The 18,395-nt window shown below is 40.9% G+C and overlaps 1 long non-coding RNA gene across 1 annotated transcript in view; it reads right to left on the minus strand.

The window, feature by feature from the left end:
• Window positions 1–13,364, minus strand: part of LOC141585265 (uncharacterized) — a 133,515-nt gene extending 120,151 nt beyond the window's left edge. The window contains exon 1 of the long non-coding RNA XR_012518662.1: window positions 13,278–13,364. This is a non-coding gene — a long non-coding RNA (uncharacterized LOC141585265). The remainder of the gene's footprint in view (window positions 1–13,277) is intronic.
• Between the last annotated feature and the right edge of the window lie 5,031 nt (window positions 13,365–18,395).

An 18,395-nucleotide genomic window follows, 5' to 3' on the forward strand; every position in this document is an offset into this window, starting at 1 on the left:
TCTGGGAAAGGCTGGATTTAGGCCAGAGTGCTTTAAAGTTTGCCTCCACGTGGCTTCATTCCAGACCCCACGCTGAAGGAGCCACCATTCCCTGAGATGAGCTGTTCTCAAGACAGAGGGAAGAATCTTCAAGAGGGCTGGCAGAAACTTATCAGGTGACTTTTGAAGTCTGTACTCACAAATACCATGCTACTACTTCCACCCATATTCCTTTGAAACTTTCCATAAGAAAGTTACAGGGCCAAGCCCAAAATTACTGGAGGTAAGGGAGTATGCCCGTCCCTGAACAGGGTGGAAGAAGGGAGTATGCCCCTCCCCAAACAGGGTGGAAAATAAGATGAATATCTCCTGTTTAGTGATCTTATCTATCACAAGCCTATCTGATTTTATGTTTACTATTTCATTTGGCTGAAATGCCCCTGCCATCCACAAACCTACCCATTTAAATCTAGCCCATCCTTCAAGTCTCAGTTCAGTGTCACCACTTCCATCAAACTCTCTCTGTTGTCACTGGACAAATATAAGCATTCTTTTATTCGAAACTCCAAAATCTGTATAGCTCTGGAAGAACCGCTCTGCGGTACTCTTTATGTATAATATCTCCCATAAAATCCTAAACACCTTAAAAAAGGGAGGGGGGGCTGTGAGCAGTTCATCTTTTCATTACCAACATCATTTAATGCCTCTAGCATGGTAGGCAGTATATGTGACATAAAGAAATTAATATGGGCCAGGCACAGTGGCTCATGCCTGTAATCCCAGAACTTTGGGGAGGCTGAGATGGGAGGATCATGAGATCGGGAGTTCAAGACCAGCCTGGCCAAGATGGTGAAACCCTATCTCTACTAAAAATACAAAAATTAGCCAGGCACAGGGGTAGGCACCTGTAATCCCAGCTATTAGAGAGGCTGAGGCAGGAGAATTGCTTGAGCCCAGGAGGCGGAGGTTGCAGGGAGTCAAGATCACGCCACTGCACTCTAGCCTGGGAGACAGAGCAAGACTTCGTCTCAAAAAAAAAGAAAAAAAGAAAAATTAATATGTATGCCTGTGTATACACATATGACTGGAGGGTGTGGAGTGTCTACTTAAAAGAGGAAAAGTAGCAATGATTAAAGATTCCAGCTCTGGCATCTGGCAGATCTCAGTTCACATCCTGTCTTCCCCTCTCCTTGGCTGTGTGCTTGTGGAAAGGTGGTTAACCTACTTGTACCTCAGTTTTCTCGGCCATAAAATGGAGATTATAATAATCCACATAAAAGTTGAATAAAGGATAGGCACCTAACAAGTGGGGCCATTATATTATTCCTATATAGATTATGGTAAAATGTTATTTCTCTTATTATATACAATGTGATGAAAATATTTTTTAAATAAGTTCATAATGACATAAAGGGATTAAACAGGAACATGTGTTAGGGTAATGGGATTGTAAGAAAAACATCCTCCTTTTTTATTTCCTTCAGGGATAATATGGTTTTTTGTTTTTATAATTTAAAAAAATTAAACATCTATTTTCCTTGGTATTCAGCCAACTCCAGGGTGGTGACATATGGACCTACCCTGCTCCGCAAAATGACTTTTTGAAGAGATGCTATGTGCCAAGCCCATTATAAATCTTTTTTCTCATTCTCACATTCATCATGCAAGGTAAATAATATGCCCATTTTAAAGACGAGAAGGGTGAGATTGTGAGAGGTTATTTGTTCAGGGTTCTGCAGTGAGTAAGTGGGAGATATGGGAAATAGATATTGGGCCTGACTCTGAAGCTCAGACTTCCTTCTCCACCCCACATTTCTATCCAGACTGTTTCACAGGTGGTTTATAGCATGAAAAACAAACCAGGAAAACTACGCAGATCCTGGCTTCTAGTACCATTCTCTAATAAAAGAAACCGGGGCTCCTTAGAGAAATGGCTGATTCTAAAACTATAGCAGGAAAAACACAAGATCAGCCTGAATCATCCCGTAGGGCCAAAAAGTAAAGAAGTACTGAAAAAAAAAAGTTTTGAAGAACACACACACACACACACACACACACACACACACACACACTTACGTCCCAGGGGCACAAGAGCCAACTGAAAGAGCTTCTAGCCAAAGGTAGAACAATTTGAGACACAAAGTTAAATAGTGTTGGATTATAGCCCAACGTGTAAAATAAATATCTGTGAGTCAATACTGACATAAATAAATGATTGAGTAAAGAAATAAATGAGGAAGAATAGACAAATTTCCCATGCAGGAGACTGACAAACAACTTGTGTGGACACTCCACGCTCAAGGAGGTGAAACATAACTCCTTAAGTACAGACTGCACATGGTAACTTCCTTCGAAAAGCACAGTGTGAAATGGGGTGGGGCAGAGTAACTTTACAGTGGAGAAACCTGAAAAACACTACCTCAGCCAGGCAATTAAGGTCAACATCAACAATGATAAGTCATGTTGATAGTAAGTACCCTTGATATGATGTCATGAGAATGGCACTTCACCTCTATAGTTTTCCTCCCAAAACCTCCTAACCCCAGCCTAATCAAGAGAAAATTACGAGGGTCCCCTAGTGAGACAGGCTACAAAATGCCTGACAAGCACTTCTCAAAACCGTCAAGGTCATTTTTCTACACATCGAAAACTATTCTAAAATTCAATTTTTATTTTAAAATATCCAGAGCCTGAATGTAAAAATGAGTATTGACTCTGGAGTTGGCCCTGGAAGAATCTTCAGCACAGGCCAAAAAAAAGGATTTTTCCATTTTCTTGGAAAAGAAGTAAGTACCAACTGACAAAACGCTTGCATCCATCACATTTCACAGCTGACTTCCTAACCTAGCAGCTATCTGGCGATCCCAAATGAGGAAGCAATTTGCCAAGTCATAAAGTAATTTATTCCATGGTTATCTGATGACATCTATCAAAGTCCCCCTGTTATCTTTCTCGTAGCACACATTCTTCTCTTTCAGAACTTACCCCTTGTGAATAAGTATTTCAACAATTATCTGCTCTATGTCTACCTTCCACAGCACACTGGAGTTTTAAGGGGAAAGAAACCTTTTTCAGCACTGTATTTCCAGAACTTAGCAGAGTGGTACTTACTACTGAGGAGCTCGCTAACTATTTACTGAATGCTTGAATCCCAGTGCAGTCTAGAGGAGCAGTGGTCGGCACTGCTAACCGTGGTGCAGGGTGAATGAGAAGGCTGAGCTTTCTGAAGACTGAGGGGCCGCTGGGACAAATGGAGCTTCTCTCTCAATCTTTTTCCACCTCTTAGTTCACACTCCAAGTCACCAAATACAATTATTTCTCTTTTTTTAACTTAAGTTCACGAGTACACATGCAGGTTTGTTACATAGGTAATTATGTGTGTCTTGGGGGTTCGTTGTACAGATTATTTCATCCCGCAGGTATTAAACCTAGTACCCATTAGTTATTTTTCCTGATCTTCTCCCTCCTCCCACCCTTCACCTTCCAGTAGACCCCGGTGTGTGTTGTTTCCCTCTCTGTGTCCGTGTGTTCTCATGATTTCGCTCCCGTTTATAAGTAAGAACATGCAGTATTTGATTTTCTGTTCCTGTGTTAGTGTGCTAAGGGCCTCCAGCTCCATTCATATCCCTGCAAAGGACATGATCTTGTTCTTTTTATGGCTGCATAGTATTCCATGGTGTTCATGTATCACATTTTCTTTATCTAGTCTACCATTGATGGGCATTTAGGTTGATTCCATGTCTTTGCTATTGTGAATGGTGCTGCAATGAACATATGCATGCATGTGTCTTTATAATAGAATGATTTCTATTCCTTAGGGTATATACCCACTAATGGGATTGCTGGATCACATGGTACTTCTGTCTTTAGGTCCCTAAGGAATTGCCACGCTGTCTTCCACAGTGACTGAAACAATTTAGACTCCCAACAGCAGTGCAAATACAATTATTTTGAAGGCTTTCAAACAAGATCTAAGAGTGAAATATAACCTGTTTAATCAAATCTAGTCCTAGAAAACACTTGTTTCCTAAAATGCAAGGAAATTATAAGACCCACATATTTTCTTTGACATGGCTCATCTATGCCCTCAGAACTGAGACTAGGGCAGGCATCACAAGGAAAACCTAGTCTCCTAAAAACCACGGGAAACATGTGGCCAAGAGCGCTGTGGGGGAAAACCAAAAGCATAAAACAGATTTCATTAGGGACACTTGGTGTTAAGTCTCTCTAGTACATCAATCTTCATCGTTATTATTTTATTCTATAAGTGCATTCCAGATCACAGCAAGTGAGTAGTTTTGCCATATCTTTCACTGCCTGGCTTTATGTAAGCGCTGCTAAGAATAAAATTAAGCAGTGGGAGAAAAACATCAGTTTGGTGTCTAAATTTAGAAAACTTGATGAATAAATCTATTAAATCCATTGTGGGGAGAGAAAGAGCAAATCACTTCTTATTGGAAAGATAAAATAAATAGAAAATAAAAGGTGATTATCTTTATAATTTAGAAAAACAGATTTAAATGTAAAGCCCCCACACACACTCTCTTTTATTTACAAATGAGTACATTGGCTGGTTGTGTATTTTCAGTCACATAACCCTCAACTTGAATTTTTTAAAAGATATACTGTGAGGCGAGAAGCCATGCAGAGGATCATCAATGGAGCCCTGAATTCTGTATTTACTGGGGAGGGGGAGGACCTTTATGAGATCCTCCTTGTGTGATATAAATCATCCTCTGAAGATCATGGAAAGCAGGTGCCCAATATTCTGCACTGTGGACATCTGGCAGGCTTTTATCCTCACACTCCACCCTCCCGCTCAACATCTGGCAGCCCCTTCATCCCTGGTCCCTACCCCCAGCCCCAACTGCCTCCCAACATCTGCCACACACTTCTCTTAACCTCAGAAGCAAATCCAGTCCAAAGCTCAAAGGCACAATGTTCCAGGGGTGGTGACCTGGAGTTACACGCTGGGTGGGAGTGAAGCAGGGTTTGTTTTTATTTTTTTCCTAAACTTTAAATGAATACACAATTCACTCGGAAGTATGCTTTTATGTCAAACCGGTTCTCACCAAGAAGCTTGTTTAAAATTGAAATCCAACGTTAATATGAACCTCTTTATAAGTTGTAAATCACCTTGGGAATTGAAGGGTACAATCAAAAAAGTATGGGGAGAATAATGATGCTGATGATGCGCATCCTATGAGCAAAGGGAATTAATTCTGATTGGGGAAAAATGGACAAAATTCTTATGGCTTGTCTATGAAGTACAAATCGCTTAAAGGAACTGTCTTAAACCTAACCCAAAATGTTTTGAAATCTATTTAAGGAAGTGAGTGCCGTCTGCACCCCACGTTAGTTTAGAAATTCCTCCTTCCAGCGCTCACTGGTTTATAGAGCCGGCTCACCTACAGTCTCCCTTCGGTTCTAAACAGGCAGGCATCTTCCTAGTGAGGGCTCGCCCTGAAGTACTTCTCCTCACCTGAGTAAATCACCTGACTTAACACTTCCTACTAACAAATTTGCACTCCGGCTACAGCACTCTGACAGTTTGCTCTTAACTATTTCATGGTATTTACCTTAGGGTTACCTGAGTGAGTAAACGCCGGACTATTTCCTCCCACACCCACTCTCAACCACCCATACACACACAATCCTCCTTCCCCTCCCTGCTTTAGACCAACCCCTGTTTCTTTCCTTTAAATGAAGACATGCTTGCTGTCCCTTTTTCCAGAGAAACATGAATAAAATCACATAACCCTCAGGGATCCCGGCACAGGTGACTTCCTGAGGTGGTCCTGGCTTCCGATGAAGTAAACTTTACTCAAAGCCACTCTGGGCCTTGGATGGCTGCCAAGAGGCTGGATGTATCACAGAGAGTCTGCAGGCCAGAGCTCTATCAAAGCATTTTATCATTTTATTGCACACTTAAATTAGTTATTACTTCTGGGATGTTATTTACATTGTTGCAGTGTGCAAATTTCTTGTTTAAAAGTTTAAATCTGTTGAGTGACTATTGCTTATTTGAAATTTCTTGCACTATGTTTGTCTGGGTTTGTTGTTTTTTTTTCCCCCACTAGCAATCGTTTATTTTGGTTTCAAAGAATGCTAGAACAAAGAGATATATCAACACCGTTTTCTCTTTTGATAGTTACCTGCAGGAGGGAACTTTTTATGCTTATCAAAATCACAGGGGATAGTAAACTAAGTTAGGTTGGAAGTAGACTAGAATTGTTCATGGCCTTTGCATGCTGACGTGATTATTACCAGGATGACGGTGACAAAAACGAAGTCTATAGAGAGAGCACAACAAGCCGAACTGAAACATGGTTTACCAGAAAAAGCATGGCAATGGGAGACAAAGGACTTGCCCGCTGGTCCCAGTCTCCGTCTTGTTAGCTCTGTGATCTTTGGGTCTTGGTTTTTCTCACCTAGAATTATTAAGTTTGTCTAAATATGTTTTTCTTAACTTTGTATTACAAAAAAATCTGGGGTAGCTGCAGCACTAGCAAGATGGCAGAGCAAGAGAAAAGAAAAATCCCTTCGGTTTCAGAGAATCTCCTGAAAAAGAGGAAGGCTTATCAACCCTCAAAGCCACCCAGGCAAAGCAGGTGCTTTTAGCAAAGAAGGAGCAGAGGAAAAGAAAAGGGCCAGGTTTAGGTGACCGGAATCATTCCTACATGATTCCTGGTGGCAGAAACGTGACAAGGTGCATCTCGGAAAAACTAGAAGTGAAACCCCATGTCTTGGTATTGACAGATAAACATTCCTTGGCATTTGTTGTATGCACGGAAAGGATTGATGGTGTGAGTTTACTGGTGCAGAGAACCACGGCAAGACCTTCACCTAAAGAAAATTTTGAGTGGTGTCTTTGCAAAAGTCACCCCCTAGAACCTAAAAATGCTGCGTATAGTGGAAACTGATGGGACCTGGAGATTTCCAAATCTGAAGTCTGTCCGACACTCATTTTGAAACGTGGACAAACTAAGGTCAACAGTAAGAGCATCCCTCCGACAGACGACATGGTGAGGAGCACCTGGAGAAGTTTGGTGTCATTTGCGTGGAAGACCTCATTGATGAAACGGCCTCCCCAGGGAAGCATCTCCGGGAGACCTCATGGGTCTTGCGCCCTTTCCACCTCTCAGTGGCCCATCATGCTACTGAAAATAGAGCGGGCTTCCTCAGGGAAATGGGCACACTTGGCTATCAGGGCGAACGAATCAGTCAGCTCATCCTCCAGCTGAACCAGACTCAGGTGCCAAACTGTAGGAAATTTTTATCAATGAAGTAGAAGCATATGTTTTTGGTTTTGGGGAATTTTTATCAAATATCTTCAGAGAAAATTACTTCCTGCTTTATCTTCAAACACTGGAAAGGGAGGGTCAAAGAAAATACAGTAGCTTATTTTCATGGCAAGCCCCTCTCATCACAGTCTAGCTCCAAGGAAAAAGGCAGCGTGTTCTACGCTGGCCGCTGCCCCATCTGAAATCAGCACATTCCATGGAGGAAGGAGCCCCGCTTTGCTGCATCCCCTATACTAGGGTTTAATGTTGGTGAATGAGTAACTCTAGCATTTGTGAAAGGCTCCCTAAGACTCCTGCAGCAGTCAACCAAGCCCAGGGACATAATTGAATCTGGAGATTCCTGGGGCCTTGTTTTGAAAAAAAAACGTTAAATACACATAGGAAGAAAGGCACAGAAATAAATGTTCACTTGTCTCCACAAAAAGAAAGAAAGAAAGAAAAGAAAAAACCTATTTATAAAAGTAGAGGGAGTAATATAAGTCATCCAGCTTCAGTAATTATCAATATATCTGGTTTCATCTCTATTGCTTTAATCTGCCCCTCCTTTCCTGCTGTTTTTTAAAGCAAACGCTAGACACCATAACATTTCATCTGTAAATATTTGAGTATTTCTAAGAGATAAAGATTTTGCCTTAGCCACATTAATTCAACATTACATCAAAACAAACGAACTGACAAGACCAAAAACAAAAGAATAAAACCACTTAACAATAATTCCTTCAATCCCTTTCAACTCAAACATTTCCAGACCCAAAGCTTACAAGCTAGACCTGAGTCAGTTATAGCCACAGAGTCCTAAGAACTGACGCTTTTTACTCTATTCTATAAATGACTAAGAGTTTTAGCATTTTTACCTGATAGACTTCACTGGTCTCCAATTCTGGACTTCAAACCAAAGAGGAACATGAAAAATATAGAGAACATTGAGAACATTAAGTAAAGAGCCAACCAAAAGGTTTTGGTGTTCAAAAAGAAGGCAGATTCCTTATAAAACTTGAAAGAACTGGAATTATTCTGACTGAAAAGGAGACATGACAATGGAATACATTAGAAGCAAAAATCATTCATTCATTCATGTACTTTTTCATTCATTCATTCATTCAATGAACACTAATTGAGGGACAATAGTAAGTGATTGGGATTCGATGACACAAAGTGTCACCTACAGGAATTGTGGCAATAAGCTAGCCTCCATCTTCAATTAGGGAAAAAGTAACACCAATGGGGCTATACACGCAGCAGGAAGACCAGCAAAATATTAAAGTGGGTTTTCTTGGGGTTTTTTTGGAGATGGAGTCTCACTCTGTTGCCCAGGCTGAAGTGCAGTGGTGCAATTTGACTTACTGCAACCTCCACCTCCAGGGTTCAAGCAATTCTCCTGCCTCAGCCTCCCGAGTAGCTGGGACTACAGGCGCACGCCATCATTCCCAGCTAATTTTTGTACATTTGGTAGAGACGGGGTTTCACCATGTTGTCCAGGATGGCCTCTAACTCCTGACCTCATGATCCGCCCACCTAGGCCTCCCAAAGTACTGAGATTACAGGCCTGAGCCACCGCGCCTGGCCTGAAGTAGGTGTTCAAGGGACACTGGGAATCTTCTCTCAGAGACAGGAGAACTTCATTTTTGTTTGGGATGTTTTAAATATGCATAGAGGATAGAAAACACTTTTTGGATGTTATAGTATTTTGTACACCCCCGATTTATTCTTTGTCAAGAAAGGTATAAAATACAGAATAGATGCCATACAGATTTCTATTACCTGATCTTTGCATCTGTCTGGTGTTGGGAGTTACCCTGTATGTAAAGACAAAATTAAAAAAAAAAAAATTGCTTTGCAAAAAAAAAAAGACAAAATCACTCTATAAATTTAGGTTTGCTTCTCTCTAAAATTAGAAATGTGAAATATAACTTAACTTCACCTCTCTGAACAGAAGTCGTAGGTGTGCGAAACACAATTGGAAGATAGAGAGGTCCATTAAAATTTATTTCAGCCTTATCTCCCCTCAGTGCTCCTGCTACGAGGATACCACGCTCTATTATCTGACAACTGTAAGATCTATAAGTCGCTGCGTCACCACAGTAATTTTGATATTGGCAATTTAAAAGCCCAGTGACTGAGAAAGACCACCTGAAATAACTCAGACACCTGCAAAAAGACAGCCCTGAGCCAAACAGTGAAGTGACTGCCCCCTTATTACTGTCCCCTTTTCTCCCACCCCATGGCCATTCACAACCTCCCTTAGATAAGATTCTAGCTCCAGACTTCATTCTTCCCCTGCCTCCCACCTACCCCAGCCTAAGAAATGCCTCTACCTACTTCCCATTCACCCGGAGTCATCATTTATCATAAAATCGGTGTTTTTAAAAAGTAATGTGAATATATAAAAAAGTGAATTTGTTTGCTCTCTCAAAATGTATATTTTCACTTTTATGTAGACCTCCTAAACACATCTATTGGTCAGTGAGGTAAAATGGGTGCGTACATACCACTGAATTCACTAAGAGCTTTCAGATGCATCATCCAATTTACTCTAATCTCCACAGCACCCCACCGCCCCCCAATCCAGATTTGTAGCATTTTACAGATGAAGAAACTGACATCAGACTAAGTTGCTTTTCCATGATCACTCAGAACTAAGAGACAGAGTCATTCCTGCCTCAACATCTGGAAACCCGAGCGCTTCCGTCTTCCTTGTGGAGTTCAAGCAGGTCCATCACCTGCTCAACTGAAAAAGAAGCAACACGCAGCCCTCCCCCTCAGGTCTGACCCTTCGCAGACCAGTGCTTTAGATTTCTGATTGCAAATGCTTTGCTGTTGTTGTTGCTGCTCATTTATGTCATTTTGTTTCCACAATCTCAGCATCCGTAGTTAAGAAAATATTTTAACCCTAAGAGACTTTTCATTGTGGACATCCTAGACACCTGTGGCCTCCCAGTAGAGGCGAAGCCTCTCCAAATAGCACTAGACACTCAACAGACACCCCAGCCAGCTCTTGACTCCCTGCTTATATATAAGAAGCCAAAGTCAGTCAAAGAAGAGGGAATGTCTCAGTCTTTGGTGCATGAATGGTCAACTGTGGCACCCTTGGCTGACTTGGTCAGTAATTCAGAAAGATCAGTATAAATCACATAGATGCCACATTGAAATGAGTGCCACTGGGTCAGCCAGTGAGTGGAAAGACAAGCAGTCAGACCCCTTCATAAAGCAGCCAGCACTGTCACCATCCTAGAGTTTGCTAAGCCACCTCTGCCTTTCACTACACATAGGGTTTATGTTGAGGGGAAACTGGCTAGATCTACGTATATTCAAATCTGTGTGATAATGCACCATCTTCTCACAGGAATCTCCTACGCTGGGAGTTCAGATGCCTACAGTCTAATCTCAGATCTCAGTAGCTCTGTAATCCTAATAACTCACTTCACCTATCTGGGCCTCAATTCCTTCATCTGTAAAACAGAGGCATGAATTAGAATTTCCGCTTCTAATGTTGCACAAGGGACACGATACTGCATTCTCTTCTGGAAAGATGTAACTTTGCACAAAGAGGCAGTAGGGTGTACTCCACACTGAAGCTGGTCAACCTGCATGTGAATCCTGGTTCTCCCACTTACTAGCTGTGTGTCTCTGAGCAACTTACTTATCTTTTCTAAGACTCGGTTTTGTTATTCATTATAAATAAAAGTAATAATTATTGAGAGGTCAAATGAAAGAATGCATATAAACTGATAAGCAGAGTGCCTGACATACAATAAGTGATCAAAAAAATGTTAGTTCACATGACATTTAAACATGATTCTTATCTTTGTGCCCCAAAAATGTGCATGTGCCTCAAAATGAAAATGATTCATTCTGTTTTTTAAGCTTCCTGGTTTCTGTGTCAACCTCGAAAAATTGTTCATAAGCTCAAGTTCAACTCCAGTCATAAAGTAAAAAAAAAAAAAGTCTGATTAAAAACTCTCTGCCTCGTTGTGGAAAGTCATTTGTTGTAATATTCACATTCAGCCAGCTGTGAGCTGGTCGACTGAGCACCCACTGTGTGTCAGGTACATCTGAAAGAACAGAAATGCTTGAAAGGATCATTTAAGCAAAACCTATATAAAGAAATATACTCCTAACTTATTTTTGACACTGTTATTTTACTTCTTGACCCTTAGACACAACCACTGAAATTACTACAGTAAGAGAGTGTGTATGTTTTGTGTCATTCATTTGCTCAAAAAATGTGTATGACCACATAGTCTGTGCATGACACTGTGCAAATCTGAGGCAGAGGCAGAGGATCTAATCCCCAACACCTGGGAGCCTGCAGTCCTGTAGAAAAGATGCTACATACAAATATATGTATCACCCAAAGCAGTATTCATGTGCCATTAAAAAATACAATGTAAAGAAAAATGAAAAAAAAAATTTCTAGCTGGCGACAGAGAAGAAATAGGGTGAACCCTTGGAAGAAGCTGGTATTTATACTGGTCCCTTAGTGGTGAGCAGGATTTCAATGATTAAGAGATAGGTTTTAGGGAAGAGAGTCCCTGAGGGCCTCCCAGGACTTAGGAATGACAGGTGCCAGCAAAGACGGGGAGAGTCAGATCCATGACATCCGTCCGTGAAACGTGGCAGAGTCCCATCTGGTCGGCATGTGAGACGCAGCGACCGTGAGCTCAGGCCGGGAATGCTTTGCCTCTGTGGCGTGTAGGCATCATTTGGTACACAAGGGCAAAGCATGGAGGGTTTGAAGGGCAGGGGGAAAACGTGCTCGGAGGTGCTTTAGGAAGACCGATCTGGCACTAGGATCTATTTCTCCTTTCCAGAAGAAAAGCCCCACAACCTGTGGCCCTCAAAACAAATTGTTTATCCTCAGTGTCTCTAAAAAGTGCTACAGCCATCCCTAGTAGCATTTTAACTGTTTAAATAAAAGCATCATGTGAAACCTGCAGTCCTTATGTTGGGGTGACATTCAAGGGGCAAGGCACATGTCACCAAATTAAATAAACTCACAGTCACCTGTCCCCTCCAGAGTCCTGGCTTTAAATTCAGGTTGCCTCATAAATGAATAGGGTTTGGTGGCCTCCCGCCTATCTCCTGGGAACATTTGTTTGATTTACAAAAATACGACACAATTTGACACACTCAGTATAATTAGCATTCGCTGTTTGGGAGAATGCCCCAGACAGCTAGAATTCAAATGTACTGAAGCCAGACCTGAATTTTTCTCTGTCCTCCACTCCCATTTTTTTTTTCTGCTCTCTCTTTTCTTCATCAGAGGACCATGTAAGCTGGAGATTTCGGGGAGCAAATCCCAGATGTCCCGGGTGCTCTGCGCACCAAATCAAGGAACCACATGCATGTTTCAGCCTCTGCTGTTCTCCTGTGCATGCAGAACAGAGGCTGTTCTGACATGGTCTGCTCCCAGAGCTCTTTACACAACTGTTGATTACACAATGTTGGTTTCACATAAAGAGTTTTTCTGGAAGAAGTCCTGCTTCAGAGACAGGAGCTTAGTATTTTGCACTGCTCCTGCTAACAATGATTAAAGTTCTTACTGTTACTTAAATAAAGCAGGGCATAAATACACAGACGACATTGCGGTAACTACTGCTCACAACATATGAAAACATGCTCTTTTCTCAAGCACAGGAGTTTGCCTGTTCATTTTAAATCTGTTTAATTCCAATTTTAGGGGCCCTTGTGACAATCATCCAAAAGCTAGCTGCCAAAATGGTGACTATATTTAGCTGTTTATCACACAGCAACTCAAGGTGGTGCGTGCTGGTAGACACACAGAAAATCAAAGAAAATTGGAACTCATTAGCAAGGGAGGCCAGGAGAGGTTTAGGAAAATTCTGAACTGGGAAATATTTGTTAGAGAATTTTAGTTGTGTTACTTCTAAGGATAAAAAAAAAATCTAAGTTTATAAACAGAAGCAGCATAAATAAGTTAATTTTAAAGTTATAATAGACAATGAAGAGTGAGGATACATAAAAAACACAGACCTCAAACTCCAGGGCAAGTGAATGGAACTTTGATTTCTTGATCCTCTGGCTTGCCATGGTTGACATGCTTCCTGCGGCTCACAGCCCTGGAAATGCAAGAAAAGAAATTCATTTTCTGTTTTTTTTCTATCCAAAAGTTATATGTGTCATTATAGAATCATCACAAGTTTCAACTGGATGGAATCCAAAAAAATGTCATCTTCCTGTGAGTGTGCAGCAATATAGCAATGCAGAGATGGAATCATAACTGACCCGGAAAACAAGGAGGGCCTCTCCAAACCCAGATCCAAATGGACACACCACACTTGGTTTCTTCTCAGCAGTGACTAATTTTGATTAGATTTGAAGGCCCAATTTAAGCTTAGCCTAGAAGCTGCCTCCACTGCCTATTAGTGGTCTGTGCCCTCATTAACTATCATTGAAGAACACGGTGGAAACAGTCCTTCAAGAGCATCTACTCAACTCCACACTCAAAGCCACAACAGTTTATTTTATCCTTTGGTTTGGTGACGGCTTGGGAAGGGGAAGTCAATTTTCCTTCATTTCTTGGAATAGAATTGGAAACTAATTACACGTTGCTCTTAAAATCAGTTTAAAAAATAGTTTGAAACTAGCCCATGACGTCACATAACCATAGGTGACAACTGGCCCCTAATCGTACCTCAAAGTTTAGCCACTGGAGGTTCATTTCTATTTTCCTTCCCAACACGCTTTCCCCCTCCCCAGCACCCCAAACAAAACATGCTACTTTTGAACAAGATTTGTGGAAAGTCCTAAACAGAGAAGCATAGATGAGTAAACAGTGTCACCTAGTGGGCTAGAGGACACCAGGAAAAGAAGAAAACTAGTGAACGTGCACACGTGAAAATAGCTGCCAACTGGCAGCATTGGGCCACATTTTGCCTTCATTTCTGCCCTCTGTTATCATCCACGAGCGAAGAAGAACGTTTCCTCAAGGAGACATTAATAAATAATCACAAACAAGCCCCAAACCCCACAGCTTTCTCTCTCTAGTTCCCTAATAAAGATCTTACCTAAGTAAAAATGACATCTGTCGTTAATTCCGCATGTACGGATTGCCGATAGTTTCCCGAGAGCTTTACCTGGGTCACCTCACTCACTCACCGAAGAGTCCAGTTACTGGTTAGGAAGCTTTGATGACTTGCTTGAATCATAGACTCTGACACAGCCCAGGCGGTAACACCCGCTCTGTAGTACCCCATACACAACAATGAGATCTTAGAGGAACAAATGTATGTAATAACACAACAATCAGATACATACGAAGCATTTACTGTGCCCCAGACTACTTAGGGAATACTATAACGCACTGACATGGATCCTGCCCGCTACTAACTTGTCATTTAAAAGATAAATTTGTAGAGTGCATTAGAGTTACTATCATTTCAAGCTAGCTTCATGTCCCTACAATGTAATCAAGATCCTGATTTTAGAAATGAGGTTTTGTGATTCATCCAAGTTCACACAGGCAAGAAGTGGCAGCTGTGGCCTTCTTACATAATGAGGGAACCAGGGTGTGGCATACTCAGGGTGCTTAAACTCACTTAGGAAAGCTAAAAGTGAGTTGATCACTCCACCTCTTGCTGCCTCTTTCACCAGCGCAGCTGCTAGAGATCTCTGGTTTCATGACAAGGTATGGAGGCCAAAGATGGCAGAGAGCTGACTCAGGGAACAATTACCACAGGGTTCAGGGTTCAGGAGTGGAAGCTTCTTTCCCTCTACCAACTCCAAACCAGGGTTCAGGAGTGGAAGCTTCTTTCCCTCTACCAACTCCAAACCATCCCAGGCCTGACAGGAATGGCATAAATCAAATCTCTTGATAGATCAGATTAAAACAGATAATTTACATTTTATGGATTGAAAGAATGAGAACTATAGGGGAATTTTCTTAATTTAAAAAGGGGTGCCAGGCACAATGGCTCACACCTGTAATCCCAGGACTTTGGGAGACAGAGGTGGGTAGATCACCTGAGGTCAGGAGTTCAAGACCACCCTATCTAATACGGTGAAACCACTTCTCTACTAAAAATACAAAAATTAGTGGCACATGCCTGTAATCCCAGCTATTCAGGAGGCTGAGGCAGGAGGATTGCTTGAACCTGGGAGGCAGAGGTTGCAGTGAGCCGAGATCCTGCCACTGCACTTCAGCCTGGGTGACAGAGCAAGACTAGGTCTCAAAAAAAAGCAGGCGGGGCGTGGCATACCTGAGAAACTTACAGCAAACATACCTAATAGTAAGAGACAGCATGCTTTCCCCTAAGATCAGTAACAAGGCAAAGATAGTCTCTTTCACCACCCTACTCAAGGCCCTAGCTAGTTCAGTAAGATAAGAAAAAGAAATAAAATGTATACACATTAAAAAGGGACAAGTAAAACTGTCTTTACTCACAGATGACATGATTAGGGAATACTGTAACGTTTCCTCAAGGAGACATTAATAAATAATCACAAACAAGCCCCAAACCCCTTTAAAGTAGAAAACACCAAAGAATCTTTACAAAAAATTCTTGGAACTACTTACTAAGCAGATTTAGCAAGGTTACAGGATATAAGGTCAATATACAAAACTCATTGCTTTCCTACATACCAGCAATAAAAAACTAGAATCTGAAATTAAGGAACAATACCATTTATAATACCACCCAAAAAAAGAAGAAAAGTACTTGAGCGTATATCTAACAAAATAGAAAGAGGATCTGCATGTAAAAATTATCTTCAGTAGGGAGAAAAAAATTCCTTCTAGTATACAAAAATAGGTTAACAGAACAAGGAACCATGTATTATTTTTGTACAGACTGGGAAATTCTTCCAGAGGCCAGACTCCAGATTTCAAAATCCTGGGGTAAATAGCCCACCTGGGGCCACCTGGGCACCTTCTCTCTTCTGTGGTCTTCTTACATCGTAAGGGAACCAAGGTGTGGCATACTCAAGGTGCTTTATCTCACTTGGGAAAGCTAAGAAGAGAACAAAGAAGTTGGGGGAGGGGGGAAAGAAATAGGGTTTTGTTTTTGTTTTTGTTTTTTCATTAAAAGCCTTAATATCATGAGATGACAAAAAAAGAAGCAAGAACAGCCTTTCTCCTGGCTCCAAGGACCTAATGTTCTGCCACTCTTCCTGCAGTTATGATCGAAGTCTTTGAGGACCCTTTTCAATTAGAGAGATCATTTTAGCTTACTGAGTGAAGCTGAGAGACGCAGCTAAAGTTTTTGTACTTAATTAATGAGACTTGTATGATGCTTACTCTGTGTTACTCTGAGCCAGGCACTTTACGCTAATGTACTTTACACCTATTATCTAATTTAATCTCAACAGCTCTATGAAGGAGGTGCTATCCTTAGTCTCATCTTAATAGCTAAATAAATTAATAGCTAACAAATTTTTTAACATTGCAAATTTTCTTTTAGAAGTTTTACTTTGGACTTGCTTATATGGCCTACAACTCATCATATATGTCAACTAATATATATGTATCATAACAGTCTGACTGCTTCAACACTTCAAGAAGCTACTGTTTGTAAAAAGCAAGGTGTATTGGAGGGGTAGGATCCTGGTGTGGAGGTCGAGAGGCAGGGAGGGTGACTGAGATCAGGAGCATCTCTGTGATCCCAGTGGTGAGCTGGTCAGTGTTCAACAACCAGCTCTTCATTTAAATAAAAGGAGGGAGGGGAGGAGAAAAAAAAAAACAGCATAGGTGACCATTGTTGTGGTCGCCTATTTCTGTGTATGAATACTCTCACCATTGCCAATTTTGAAGCTCACAAAGTTCCTGAGAAGTTTTAAATGGGCTTTCGACCAGCCAGTAGGGGCCGGTTCTAGAACACCTGCAAAACTCCATGAGGACAGAGTCCATGGCTGTTTTCTTCAGCCTCACACCTAGCCTAGTGCCTCGCAGGGAGCAGGCAGTTAAGACATATTTGCTGAATGACTGAATGAGTGTATTAATGAGATGTAATCAATTAAATCAAACAGGGGCAGGTGCACTGTCTTCCTCTGGCTATGCTATAATCAGAACCTAGCTGCTTCAAGGACATCACGGTCTCGATTTCTCATGATGGTTGTGATTTGTGCTACAATTCTGTGGGGGAAAAGGAATGCTATCTCAACATTGGGCTTGGTTAATCATAACAGAAGTGCTAAGGGAGATAAGACTTTTGAAAATATGTTTTCAAAAGCAGGCAAAAAGAGACATTAGATTTGTTTTTATTTGATCAGAGTATACTTATAATTTTCAAATGTTATTATTTAAGCTCCTGTTTTTAAAAAAAAATTCTGTTATATGTATCTGAGACTCTAGCCTCTAACCCCTTGAAACAATAATTGACAATTATTTTGATAACCAAACATTCTTCTGGTTATCAAAAACATTTTGGTCATCAAAATACTGTTTCATTGGAGCTGAGCAGATGGGACTAGCTCTCTACTGCCCCCAGTTTTCCCTGCTCCTGGAAGTGACTTTCTTGTAGCACCCATTGGACGAAATGTTAGGAGGGAATTTGTTATTCACACGTTTGTAATAAGTAAATTTATTTCCATCTAACACAAGTTGTGTGCTCAAATTCCAGAACCTGTAAGAGAGGAGTGCAGACATTGTAGGAAATACCATTGAGCTTTTTATTGTTGCTGTTGTTGTTGTTTGTGAGCCACCAAGCAGGGCTATTTATTTATTTATCTATCTACCTATCTATATAGATTTATTTAGAGGCACACTTCCATTTATTTATTTATTTATTTATTTACTGACGTACTTGCTTATGGAGAAGCAGGTCGCATTTATTTTATTTATTTATTATTTATTTACATATTTGGAGGCAGGCTTGGATTTATGTATTTATCTATCTAGCTATCTAATTGTTTAGAGACAGGCTCACATTTACTCATTTATTTATTTAGACCCAGGCTCCCAACATTTATTTATATACTTATGTATTTGTGTGCAAATTTGCATTTATTTATTTACTTATCTATCTGTATATGATTTAGAGGCAGGCTTGCATTTATTTACTTAGATACAGGCTCGCATTTATTTATTTGTTGACTGACTGATTGATTGATTGATTGATTGATGTGTTTTAGACTGAGTCTTGCTCTGTCACCAGG

Source organism: Saimiri boliviensis, chromosome 8, assembly GCF_048565385.1.
Source record: "Saimiri boliviensis isolate mSaiBol1 chromosome 8, mSaiBol1.pri, whole genome shotgun sequence".
In the NCBI taxonomy this organism is placed as follows: domain Eukaryota; kingdom Metazoa; phylum Chordata; class Mammalia; order Primates; family Cebidae; genus Saimiri; species Saimiri boliviensis.